Source organism: Petaurus breviceps, unplaced genomic scaffold (genome assembly GCF_028583685.1).
Source record: "Petaurus breviceps papuanus isolate PSGF00001 unplaced genomic scaffold, PetGlider_PUasm1.0 47, whole genome shotgun sequence".
Classification (NCBI taxonomy): Eukaryota; Metazoa; Chordata; class Mammalia; order Diprotodontia; family Petauridae; genus Petaurus; species Petaurus breviceps.
The window spans coordinates 4,407,075-4,421,794 of NW_027186349.1; the positions used below are offsets into that span (position 1 = coordinate 4,407,075).

The 14,720-nt window shown below is 34.2% G+C and overlaps 1 protein-coding gene across 1 annotated transcript in view; it reads left to right on the plus strand.

Moving 5' to 3' along the window:
* Positions 1–14,720, plus strand: part of CDH18 (cadherin 18) — a 1,599,127-nt gene that overhangs the window by 439,406 nt on the left and 1,145,001 nt on the right. The window contains exon 3 of the mRNA XM_069101403.1: positions 13,383–13,475. The gene's annotated coding sequence lies outside the window, so the exon portion shown is untranslated. The remainder of the gene's footprint in view (positions 1–13,382; positions 13,476–14,720) is intronic.

Sequence of the window (14,720 nt, forward strand, 5' to 3'; positions counted from 1 at the left end):
TTCTTTCTTTCTTTCTTTCTTTCTTTCTTTCTTTCTTTCTTTCTTTCCCTCTCTCTCTGACTCTCTTCCTTTCCTTCTTTTATCCTTTCTTTTTTTTCTTCTATCCACATAGGATCTCACACATATCACACACTTACCTGCTGGTGCTTTGCCTTAAACAATGTAAATTTTCATCTCTGAAACATTTTTTTCGTTTAAATCCCACCTTAATCCAAATCAATCAGTCTCTCCTTAATTGTCTCATAATAGGTTCCAGGCCAAACCCTAATTACTAATCCTTTGGAACCTGATTTGTTCAGAATGAATATAAATAGCAATTGTTTCTGTTTTGGTCAGAAACCTTGAGGGTCTTCCTCTCCAAGATCTTTTTTTTGTCATGCTTTGCCTCTTTTCTTATTAACCCTTAATCCCAGGATGGCTGTTGCCTCAGTCAAACTCAGACCTGTTAAAGACCTTAGCTTGAAAAGGCTAAAGTCCCTCACTATGTCCTGGGACACCTCCAGTTGTCCTTTCTATATTTGGCCACCGGACCCAGATTATTCCAGAGAAGAGAGTGAGGTTGGTGACTTTGCACAACTCTCCCTCACTTAAATCCAATGCACTTATGTGTCATGATATCACATTCCTGATGTCATGATCTTCATGGAGAACAAAGGACAAACAGCAGCAGCAAAGTAGACTTCTATTTATTTCCTTGATCCCATATCCTTTATCCTCATTCTCTTTCTATTGTTAAAACTCCACTTATCGATTAACTCATTGTGTGTTGTGTCTAAGTATGACCAGGTCTCTCCTACAGTTGTATTAATCCCCCAATTGGTCCTTCTATCCAATTAGGCTATTTTTTCCTCCTTTTCAAAATCAAAATAAAAAAAATACTATATCTAGCCTCATAACCTTTCCCTTGTCACTCCTTTTCAATTTGATTTCCATCACAGTTCAGTTGAAGCTACTCTCTTCAGGGTCATAAAAAGGATTTTCATTCCTAAATCCAATGTTCTTTTCACTTTCCTTGAACCAATATAAAATAATAACAATAACAAAAAATGATGAGTGTTAAATAAACTCGAAAAAATAGATATTGGGGAGGGTGTTGCTGATTAGCAATTTGATTCAAAAAGGTCTGAAGTTTTAGTTTAGTAGGTGTTAAATAAGAGTCATGTATGATGGAGTGGCTAGGTGGCACAGAAATAGAGCACTGGGCCTGGAGTCAGGTGGACCTTACTTCAAATGTGATCTTAGACACTTAACACACACACACACACACACACACACACACACACACAACTAGCCATGTGACCTTGAGCAAGTCACTTAACACCAATTGCGCTGCCTTCCCTCCAAAAGACAAACAAAAAAGGAATGTGTGATATAGAAACCAAATAAGTTTATGTGACATTGACTAGATTTGAGCTGCTTCAATTCTGCTTTGCTCATAGAGCACAGTACCTTCTTTGATGTAGTCATGCCCCATATCATGAAAATATCAGATGAAGGAATTGGTAGTTGTTATAATGGAGAAGTGAAAAACGAAGGGAGACAGCATGGCTGTCACACATAATTTAAAGGGCTGACAAATTAATGAAGGATTAATCAGGGGTGGGGAACCTGTGGCCTCAAGGCCACATGTGGTCTTCTAGATCCTTGAGGGCAGCCCTTTTGACTAAATCCAAGTTATGTAAAGTTTGGATTAGGTCAAAAGTTCACACTTGAGAACCCAGAGGCCACAGGTTTCCTAATCCTGGATTAGATTTTTCTTCTTTGTGTGTGCTCCTCAAAACTCTGCTAAAGAGATCTTTACCCAAATAATACTCAGAGGCCTCTCAAAGTAGGAAGCAGAAAAGAATGGTTTATAATAATCTTGAGAAAGGGCCTCCTTCCTGACAAATGGTCAGGGAGGAGAAGCAATTTACAAAAGGAAATGGCAAAATTATAAAGCTCTAATGAGAAATTCTCCCTCCCATACCCCCTTCTGACCCTTTTCTTCCATTGTCTAGAAGTCAGCTGCACAATCAAAGTATGGCAAGTAGCAGAACAAAGAAACAGTAGACCACCCAATGTAAATTTGAGAAAGCACTTCGGTCCTTATTTGGCATATCTTATGCTTAGGTGTCAGTGAGGAGAGTGGTGACTCCCTACTGCTCTGAGTTTTAAGTTCTTGTAAATCATGTGATTTCCAGTGAAGGGGAACTTGGGCCTGCTTCACAAGAAAAGCCTTACTATATTTTAGAGTAGAGTCTGAGAAGTTTTCACTTCTTTCACTCACTTGTATGCTAAAGGCAGAGTTTAGAGCCCTCACTTGGAACTTCTAGAAGGCTGATTTCCAGTCAATGTTGGCAAAGATTCCCTAACCAAGTTTACCAAAAATTCAATGGGTAATCTTTGGAGGAAGCTGGTTCTTCTTGATTAGTGATCTTCAGAGACCAAAAAGCAATTGTCATATATCATATCTTCATGTCTGGGTTAGGCTAGGTAGTCACTGAGGTGCTTTACAAATCTGAGATTTGTTAACTCTGTGATAAGTTATTAAATGTCACTAAAATGAGATCTTTTAGTCAGAGAATTAAATTATTTAAACTACTGAAAAAATAGATTATTGGGTCAATACTCTCTATTTTAAGTCTAGGTTTCTTCATCTGAATCCAGAATCATAGCTTTAGAAATGAAATGGGTTGGTATTGGAGTAGCAGAATGATTCCCTTCACTGAAGTGGGGATAATGGTTCAAATCCCATGTCCAAAAGTACCTTACTATGTGACCTTTGGTGAGTCACTTAAATCCTCTTGATCTCAGCTTCATCATTCATAAAAAGACAGAACTGAACTGGATGGGTTCTAAAGTCCCTGTCAGTACTATCTATGATCCTATATGATTTCAACAGTAATCAGGTAATGCTTGTGGCTGGAAACTAATTTAATGTTAAATAGTTCTGAATGCATAACTGCTGATTTAGTTGTTCCTTAATTGCTTATCCCTCATGAAGCTATTTAGGTTGTTTTGGATCTATAGATTTCCCTCTTGTGTAGTTCTACCTGTACTCATTTACAAGTGTGTTTCAGAAACAAGCTTACTACCATTCAATTATTTTAATTGAATACAAATATGATTCCAGTAGGTTGTGTGTTTTTGTTTAATCCCTTTAGTGACTAAAACTCCTCTATCACATAATGTGTGATCTTGGGCAAGTAAATTAACCCATCAATGCCCTAGGCTACTCTCTAATACTCTAAATTTCAAAGCAAGTACTCTGCATTGGTAGATGGATTTTTGTTCCAGGGCGATTTAAATTTTTTAATTAAAATAAATAAAATATCCATTAAATTTTATTTATTATTCATTACATTTAAAGATAATTATATTAACCAAAGATATGCCATTTATAGGCAGACTGAGATATGAAACTGTTGCAAAAGAGAGCGGTAAGGTGAGATTTCATAGGAAAACATAGTGCTTAATATAAGAATGTGGTTTAGTTTACTGGCAATATACAAATATTGAAGGAGCCCAAATCTGTGTTTTTCTGGCTAGTTCATCCTTTGTGGAAAGGAAATTGAAGAGAAAAAAAGTGGAAACAATAATTGACTTAGATAACATTCCATTCTTCCTTCAACCCTGACCCCTGCAAACACATGCAATTGACATAATCACATGTATAAAGACAGGCAATTAAAACCTTACATCCCATGGGTCAAAAGAGTTTCAGAACATCAGTTCTTTATCGTGATAGCAGCACTTATTGGACTTTTGTAGCTAGACTGCAGTTTTGCTTCTGACAACTAGTTACAACATCACTTTCAAAGGACTTTAAAATGGTTGTAATAAGAAGCAGTAGAAGGAAGACAATATCTAAAGAAAGTGGTTCAAGATGCTACACTTAACAATATCATCCTGAAAACATTTAAAGATGTAACTCGAATGCCAACAGTTACCTTGACAAAAGTATAACTAGGTATATAAAGATATTTTGTAAAATATTTATTTATTTACCATTTATTTGAATTAGGCTATCATAGTTGGGCCCTAGTGAAGAAAATAGACACGTAATTAAAGAAAACAAAGATGATTAGTTCAGATAGTCTGGTTCACAGAGGAGGTCCATGTATTAGGTGACTCGATTTTGGAAGAGTAGAATTGATTCTCAAGATTTTGTAAAAGGCAAAGGATGAAAAAGACTTGGGCAAAATTTTTTACCTCTTTATCGAAAATGGTGATTAAGAAAACATGAATAGCTATCAACATAGTATCTTCCTATTTTCCCCATTTCTATAGAATCTATGTGATAATTTATTACATGAACACAAAACTATCTATTCATAAGATAGAGACTGCCTATTATTTTTTTCTCATCTGCATTATATTCTGCACAGTGTACACATGTATACACACATACCTAGATGATACTAAGGGAAAAGAACCATATTTTATTTGTGCAACTAAGCTCCTGAAACAATGTCCTACAAATTATAATAGGGACCTAATAAGTAATTTTCAATAATAGTAGTAGTGATAATGTTTGGTCTTATGAAAGGAGAATCAGATTTATATTCAGGTTAGACCTGGCATTGAAAACCACATTAGACAATTACTAGCTGTATACCGACATTGTAGTTATTAAATGTTTCTGAACCTCATTTTTTTTTCCTTTTTGGAGGGCAATTGGGGTTAAGTAACTTGCCCAAGGTTATACAGCTAGTTGTGTGTGTGTGTGGGGGGGTGTTAGTTGTCTGAGGTCAGAATCGAACTCAGGTCCTCCTGACTCTGGGGCCAGCACTTTTTTACTCACTGCACCACCTAACTGCCCCACATTTTCATTTTTTTTAATAAAAAATGGATAAAAATACTAGCAGTACCTACCTCACCAGGTAGTTGTGAGAATTATATGAACTATTGTATGTAACAATTTTTCTGAATTTATCAAAATAATTACTGTCATAACATGGTGGAGAGAAGAGCAACCACAGAGTCAAGAATTCCTAAGTTTAAGTTCTTTCTCTGGTGTGTGGTACCTATGGGGTTGTAGAATGTTTAGGGAAGATTTGGTACCTCATGTGTGAGAGCTGCTGAGCCCTTTTCAGTGCTGCTTTCTATCTTTGGTGTTGATCTGATCCATTTAACTCTCACCTGTGGCTCTAAGAAGCTGTGTTATGCACAGAAGCCACACTCTGGTCAACCATTTTGGCAAATGGGCTAAATGAGGTTGAATATAAATAGAGGTGACTCAAGCCTCTTGGTGAGTTAGAGGGTATCTGCCCAAGTATGTGAAGACTTTCCTTGGTGAAATGGACAGATGAAAACAGTTTATTCCAAAGGCCATAAAGGAAACTTAAGGAGGGATTGTGGAGTGCTTTGAGTTCAAAGATATCAAAGTCATCCACTGCATCCTGAGCCATCCCCAGTTTTGACTTTTGTGTTACCCCCAAACTCTGATGATTCATGTAGAGAAGAATAAGGCCAACTTCTTCACACAACTCTGCCTCACTTAAATCCAATTTATGTGTAAGTCAAAAGACATCACTTATACAATTTTGCCATTTTTACTTACCTCAAAGTCCTGTGGCAATAGACAAGTGATGAAACAGCATGTGAAGATACATTGGGATCTGTATTCACGATGATGGACATAGAAGGCACAGACCATAGGGTCTTCTGCTCTCTAGATTGGAGCAGCAGTGGCATTTGGCAGCCTCCTGGGTATGAGAAGACCTTTTTGAAGGACCTCACTGCTCACTCACCTCCTGGCATGAGAAAGGGTATGGAAAGTTGCCCTAAAATTGTCTGCTTTGTGCTAGCCCTGACCACATGCCATGGCAGATGAGAATCACATCCTGCAATTGAAACACAAAAAACATACAAAAACTTTTGATCAGGTGATTCCACTCACCATTGGTACATGGAATGTATACACACTTATGGAAAACATCAAAGATGAGAAGCTCTCATGAGAAAACTCAGAAGCTATCAGGAACATTGAGTAAAGAAAGGCTCACCAATGAAGTCCAACTTAAGTCAATAAGACAACAATTTCAGAGATTTGGTATACAGCATTGTATTAATTCATCTAGGCCAGAACTTTCAAACATTAAGATTGGCTTGATGTAAATGATGGCGAAATCCAGAAGCTACTAAGTGAAAAATGAGAAGTTCACAGGGTTTGCCAGTAGGATTGCTAATCTGTCTCTTAGAAGGCATCATTTAACTCTATTAAAAGTAAAGTACATGTGAGGTTTAGAGAGATTCAGGCTTCTTGTTTCAGTCAAAAGACAGGAGAATTTCAATTTTACACTGATAGTAACAATCCAGAGTGATTTTATGGTACTCTGAAAGCAATCTCTGGGTCAAAGACCTATGGTGCAGGTCAAGTACTTTGTGCTGATGCAGTCACATTTATTAGTGATAAGAACATGATTCTACAGAGATGGGCTGAACACTTCCATAGTGTTCTCAGCAGAACATTGTCATCAAGCAATGCTGAAACCATTGACTTTATACCTTATGTTGATGTTAATTCTCTAGCTGAATTTCCAACTGATGAAGAGGTTTTGAATGACATTAGGTTTCTCTCATGTGGCAAAGTTCTTGGTGCTAATTCTATCCCAACTGAGATTTACAAGGCTGGGATTCAACTTCTCATACAAAAACCGATGGAAAATTTCTAGATTATATGGCAAGAGGAGGTTATCACCCAGGAGTTCAAAGATGCCTCCATTGTTAATCCAGGGGGTCTCTCTCTCTCTTGGTCATTGCTGGCAAGATTCATGTCATAATACTCCTAAACAAGATGATTCTTCATCTGGAGCATCTTGTTCATCCACCTGAGTGCCAGTGTGACTTAAAAAGGGATGAAGATATAGTTTATATTGTGTTTGCTGCTCAAAGATTTCAGAAGAAATGCCAATAATCGAATATAGGTGTGTGCACATGTTCAATTGCCTGACCAAGGACTTTGATACTGTTAGTCATGAGGGATGGTGGAAAATCCTGGCAAAATTTGGCTGTCAAGAGAACTTCAGTATTGAGGGATAATTTCATGATGGCATATTTGCATGGGTTTTGGGCAATGGACAATGCTCTCAAACTTTCCCAGGAATCAAAGGAGTGAAGCAGAGATGTGTAATTGCTCCCGTGGTTTTTAGCATGATTGTCAGCATGCTAAATTCAGCAAAATTGTCAGAATCCTTCAACAAGAATGAAAATGGCATCAAGGTCAGCAACCACATTCATGTAAATTATTATTTTGAAAGGGCTCCCAGCAAGTCTAAAGTGGAGGGAGAGTTGGTGCATGAGATTTTTTGTGGTTGTTTCTTTGTTTACAACTGATTGTAAACTCAATGTAGTTTTTGAGGCTGAAATGCAACAAAGTATGGATTGATTCTCTGTCACTTCTGCTAATGGTCTGACAATGAATGCCAAGAAAACAGAGGTTCTCTTCTAACCAGTACTGCACCATCTATATGTGAAACCATTGGTTACATAGCAGATGGAGAGATTTTGAATATTGTGGATAAATTCACTTACCATGGCAGTGTAATTTCTAATGATGTACACATAGATGTTGGGGTTAATGCAAGCATTTACAGAGCTTCTTCAATGTTTTGGAGGCTCTGAAAGAAATTATTAGAGAAAAGAGATATTAAATTGACTACCAAACTTGAGGTCTACAGCACTGACCTTTTTGTGCTGACCTCTTTGTTGTACATTTGTGAAACCTGGGCAATATGCCAATGCCATGCCAGGAAACTGGATTACTTCTATTTGGCATGTCTTAAGAAAATTCTGAAGACCTCCCGGAAAGATAAGCTATCAGATTCCAAGATTCTTTATTGAGAAGAACTGCTAATTATTCAACCTCTACTGCAGATAGGGCAACTGATGAGCTGGCTATGTTGTTAGAATGCCGAATGTATGTTTTCCTAAAAGACTCTCATACAGAGAGCTCACACAAGGCAAGCGCTCACATATAAATCAGGAGAAATGATATAAGGACACTCTGAAGATCTCTCAGAAGAATTTTGCAATTAATTGTGAGACACAGGAAACACTGTCACAGGATTACCCAGCATGGTGTGCCTACATCAAAGAAGGTGCTTTTCCCTATCAGTTAAGCAGAAGTGCAGTAGTACAAAAGAAATATGAGATGCACAAATTTAGAGACATCTCCAATCCAAAAGTTCACAATTATCTGTGTCTGACCTGTGGTACAGCCTGATATTGGTTTGATCCACCACAGCGGGACACACTGTACGTTGACTTCAACATAATTATGCCATTTTGGTCCTCTTTGAAAATGAAGGATAACCAGCTAGCTTTCTTATTCTTAGAAATCACTTACTCTCTCAGAGTCCCAGGCAACTCTTTAAGACTATAAACAACACTGATAGAGTGATTTTCTACATCAGAATTTCCCTGTACTGATTCACCTATTAGTCTCAAGAGCCACGATCCCATTTTTAAAATTAGTAGCAATAGCAGTAACAACAGAAATCATAGGACATGTTGACTGCAAAGGGCCTTTATCAGTTTAAAAACACATGCTCCTCTCTTGAGTTCCACTTACTTCCATGACAGGCTCTTAATGAAAGTAGTTTTATAACAAATATTTCTTTAAAAAAACAGCATTTCTCAACAAAGCAGTTCCTTATAGAAATTTGAGCTATTATGATAATATAATTGATATATGTTTTAGGGTAGAAAGGGGAAGGAGAACTTAACATGAATAGCTTCAGGAAAGTGACCTATGGAATGAGAGTACACTTTTATGTGACAGTATATTTTGTGTCATGTGCACATATGCTCATCTTAGAGAATTCTTTTGGGTACTTGAATTCCAATTAGAATCAAGTGATTGCTTATTGAAGTTATCCTTTTAATAAATGGTGTAATTTAAAAGAGCAGATTACTGAAAATATGGAAGCATCAATAAGATTATGTGAGTTGAAGATACATAGGCATCTATCTTAAGAAAGGACATTGCTGAAAGTAATAGTTAGAATGATGATACATTTACATAGTAGTATATGGTTACTCTTTCACCATAAGTTTGACTATATATTAAATCATAACTTTTTTTCTTCTTTAGTAATTCACAGAACCTATGGAGGTATTGATGGCTTACACTCTAGGAGTACTGACACAGATTACCTCAGAGATCCTTAAAATTTGTCATTTTTGTATTGCTTTGTATCAGTACCTCATCAGATACCAATAACAACTCTTTCAGTCTGATAATGCAAATATTGTTGTCCCAATTTTGCATGTGGAAAATTGGAAATCCAAGAACTTAAGAGACTTAAGAGACACAGAGCTTGTTATAGATATGGGGAAAATTAAAATCTTTTAGCTCTAGTCATTGCTTTTTTTATGGTATCATAAACACAGTTCTTTTAAAATATTTTCCAAAAGAATTCCTCTTTTATGAATCAATTTATTTTCAATTCATTCCAATATTTCTTCATTTTGGTATGCTTGTGTGAACCTGTACAGTAGACTTCAGCGTTTTAAAGATAAATAATAAATTCATTACCTTTCATTATAACCTATGTTTTGACTAGAGATTTCAAATGAAAGGTCATTTTGCTTTTTGTTTTGCCTGCCCTTCAACACCTTCCCTCACCTAGAACCCAGACAAAAGACACAGCAAAGCAACTTTTGAATAAGTATGTTGCTGTGATGTGTGATAGTCCCCTTTTATCTTCCCTGCCTCCTGCAACACTGAAAAGTATGGAACTCAGACGGTTTGAGTTCTAGCTGAGGCTTTGAACTGACCTAGTTAACTTATAATGTGTCCTTAGCCAATTGACTTAAGCTAAGTGATTAACTCTTTCTTCACCTCCATTTCTTCTTATATAAAATGAGATCATAAGACTAGATAATTATTCTAGTTCCTTTCAATTCTTACAGACTCTGAATTATTTCCATCTCTTAGAATAAGTGATTTCCTTCATGGCTCATAACTCATCTCTGTAGGAAACATTTCCTATTCCCTTGACTTTTTAGTGTTTTATCCATTCCTCTTCTAAACATAGTGCAGGCACACAATAAGTAATTGAAAAAATTATTAAGAAATCCCTATTGACTAATTGTCATGTATCTACTTATCTACTTTTATATTATCTTATCTACCTGTACAGCCTTTCTGTAGAATGTAAATACTTAAGGGTAAAGATTTCTGTCTTTATTTTTATTTGTTTGTCTTTTTTTCTTAGTATTCCATGAACTTTGAAAGGTGTCTTTCATATAGTAGGTATATATAGATGTTTATCAGATTAGACTCTATATTGCATTTTAGTACAGTAAAACTGAGAAATGAAAATGATGAAGGACCAGCACTTAGAGCTGTTGTGTGAGTGAAACAATTGTTTTATTCCCTATTCAAAGGATGCTTAAGCAGTTCCCTAAATGCAAGGTGAAATTTTAAAGTAACCTTTAAAGGGAAAAGTATTATTAAAAATATGATGGGATATTAATTTATTTTATAATTTGTCTTTTCATGTCTGCTTTTAATTTGAATAATTGATCATGGGATTATCTTTCAGTATAATAGATCTTTAATCTTTTCACCTTTTTGTACTTGTTAACCCATTTATGGATTGAGTAAATATTTATTCAAATAAAAAGATCACTAAAAAGACACGGAATGCTAAATAATTTAAGCATTAATGGAGAAAATACATATCATTAATGTGTATTTAAAGGTTTTGAAAGCATTATATGTGTACGCACATGCACACACAAATACACACAACAGTCACAATGCCTGTGTAAAGTAGCATTTTTTATCTCATTTTATACACAAGAAAACTGAGCCTGAGACTAGCAAGAGGGTCATGGGACTCAGTCTCTCAACCAGGATATAAACTCCTATCTTAATAACTCCAAGTCCATTTCATTATTCAGTATACTCCCTAGCTGCCTTAAAAGAACCTAGACAAAAGATAGTAAAAGATAGTCCCTTCTTCAAAGCAAAAATGTGAGGGACTAATAGGAGCATATAATACAGATACACTTTGACAAACAAACAGTTGTGTTCACTTATTCAACATTTTTTATTGATCTCACAAGGAAGAATTCATTTGGGAAGTGGGATGGGAAATGACAGTGCTATAAATTCAAATGTGTGTGTATATATGTATATTTATATCTAGTGTTTGTGTGTACACATGCATATATACACATACGTGTGTATATGTATACATATGTATATGTATGTACATACTTTTAGAGATTATATATGAGGATTATATTCAAGGAGATTCAATTGAGTAATCATTGTAAATTTTACAGTAAAAAGGTAGAAATTTTCATAGGTATTACTATAGGCTACAAAAATCTAACACCAAATGCCTAGAAAGATATTTTTTGGTCATTAAAATTAAGCATTAAAGTTCTCTCTTTCTCCTGGCCTTACAGTTGAAAATTCTCCAGAGTAAAATACAGACTTCCGAATCTGCTGGCAAAATCAATCAAATTTTTACCAGGAAAGAATCATTATAATTGATCAAACTATTGCTCACAATTGACCAGATATGATATTGATATTACAGACAAAATAATATTTTGTTAGATGTTGCCATACCACATTCCCATAATTTTTAAGCTATGCTGAGCAAAAGGGCTTTCAAAACCCCAACACCTGACTGAGGAGATGGAAATAATGTGAAAACTAAATAAGGAATATGCTCTCTGTGCTGTCCAGTGGGCTACTGAAATTGTACAGAGATGTTTTCTATGAGGCTATAGAAGGAGGGCTTATATCCTAACACTTTTATTCAACTACAAACAAAAATTATTTTATTTAACTTTTAAGTAGTCTATAGAATATTAAATATAAAGAAATAGCTGTATAACAACTTGATTCTCAAACATTTCTATTTAAATCACATAAGAAAGGATGAGGGAAAATAGATACCAAAATATATTTACTATGTACCAATAGTGTAACAAAATTGGAAATAGACTTTACCCTTTAGGCAATGACTTCATATTATTTTACTTTTCTTCTTCTTTTCCCTCTATAAATGGCATCCATTGATCCAAGATATATAATCACTTAATCTCAGCCAGTGCAGGGCAATTATGAAACTAATTGTATACTTCAGCCTATATTCAATTAGACAGGAGATGAAATCAAGGAGCTACTAAAATATGAAGAAAAAAAGTTTGAGCACTCTGAGGTCAGTGAAAATAAACACTTAAAGAAAAATCCAGATATCATATATAATAATGAAGCAAATTTTTTTTAAAAGCCTTATTTCATTTGATTTTGAAAAGGAAAAGAGCAGATTTTTTTTGAGAATTATAACATGGATATAATTACCTGACTGTTGTAAAGCCAAGCAATTTTTAAAATTTGGTGCTGTTATAACAATCATCATGAAAGCATGCATTTCACATATTTTAACAGAAAATCTGAAAACATTATCAATTTAGTAATGATTGAGCAAGATTTCTGAAAATTCCAAAACATTTATACTCTTTCTGCAAATTATCAAAAAGCCTTTGGCTTACTTCTACAACCATAGCTCTTGAGCATGCTATAAATATCTAAGATAAAAGTAAGTAACTTGAGAAAACCAGAGTATTACATGTCCACTTAGAAAACTGTTCTCTACTTAAAATGCCATCAATATAATATCAAAAAATAAATTATATAAAATTTGGCATCTTTAGGAATTCATTTTCATTTCATTTTGATACTACTTAGCCTTTATGATACTGTCTCTTAAATGGACCTAAACATGGATTCAAAATTAAAGGAGTCAAATAAAAATGTAATTAATCATTCCATGTATACAAATGGCAACAAGCTATATGACTATATTTAAACTATCTTAATAACTCCATCTCTTTGAATTTGTATCAAATAATATAATAAATATTTTTGAACCTAGTAAGTGTAAAATTCTTAATGTATGGCAAGGATCTAGACTGATAGATTAAAGATTGTAGTCAAGTTGAAACACTGAAAAAAGAAAATATTTATAAATACCTTGATCTCCCCCATACAAGCTACATATACCATAAACCTATCATAGAGGAAGCTGTGGCTATCTATCTCTATCTCTCTCTTTATGTCTATCTCCATGTCTATCTCTATCTGTCTCTATCTCTCTCTGTGTAATCTATCTCTAACTCTATACCTATATCTATATACCTTAACATTATCCTTAAATCAAACTCAGTGGGAAAAAAGAAACATTTAAGGCAATTAAGACTTATACAACATTAGTCTTAATAAATGCTTTTTTATAATAGATTTAGAAAGAAAAACATTTTTATTAGTAATTTTAATTTTTCTTGTTCATGGTTAGCCTCAGATTGCTGTTTTATAAATATTTTTTTAAAGTTTTAGTTAACTAAATGATAAAATATATTTTTTCCTTCAGAAAATTCCAACTATTTATAAGAATATTCCCAGATACTGTTAGAAGATCTGACTGCTGCATACTACACCAAGACATCACACAGACACTCTTAAGGTAAATTTCTTATTGCAATTTCTTTTCTTTTTTTAATGAGTGGAAATTTTGAAATTGTGGTTATATTTTTAAATATTTTAAGATACTGACTTTCAACTTAATTTGGTCAAAATGGAGCAACAGATTTTGTGCTACTTTGAAATTTCCTGCTTTAAATATATTTGCATCCATTTATTCCTTCTCAAATATTTTAAAACTGTTCCTGATATTTTCACTGTTTGCAAATGGCAGAGGAAAGTGAAGGTTTTAGATATTATATCAACTTTCTTAGATTAAAAAGATTCTGATTGAAGTAAGAAAAAAAACTATCACTTGTCATCAATGTCTTCTTATTCCAAATGAAAATATTGTTTCTAAAAATGTAAGTAAAATCAATGGCAGGGCTAAGTATTTAGAATAATGGATCTTATTATTCTTTCAAGTAAAGAAAGAAAAAATCTGTTTATTTTCTTAAATGAGAATGATTTGTGATGAGTTGGATATCCATTGCCTAATTTATACTGAACTTATGTTTCTAGACATCTTTCTGAATTATATGTTTACTGTCTTAATGTATTCACATCATTTAATCTAAAAAAATCTACTTTGAAGTTATAGTATGTGTCTTTGTAAAATTGTGTAATTTTTTGGGTAAATTTAATTACAAGAAGTGCATTCATGTGTGTATTGAGGGTGTAGTTTGACAGTGGAAAAATAGATTTTCATAGCAATCTGTCAAAAGAAGTTTGGGACAGCTGTCCTTCTTTATCTTAAGCCACATGAAAACATCTATTGTAATTCCATTGATTTTTTCCATCAGAAAAAGAAATGTTAGAAAAAGAATTTACAAAATTATAATTTATTGTTTTATAATTATTTTTGGTTTCTTTTCATTCACCTTCTATTTCCCAAGTGAATAAGTAAACAATTTTGTAAAATAAATTCTCACACATCTATCAGGGAAGAACCTGTTTTTCTACTTAAATAACTACTAATATGCATATATGTGTGTGTGTGTATTCCTCTCTAGATATCCTATGTTGTAGAAACAAAACTGTATTAGTGACATTTAAAAATGGCAGACATTCTCTAAATAATTTATTGCTGGGTTTCAAAAGGGTCTTTAAAAATTTTCATTCTCCTATGCCCAAATGCTATAAAAATGTGCATACTCTTTGACTCAGCAATATCACTTCTAGGGCTATATCCCAAAGAGATAATAAATATGGGAAAGGACCCACTTGGACAGCACACACACACACACAC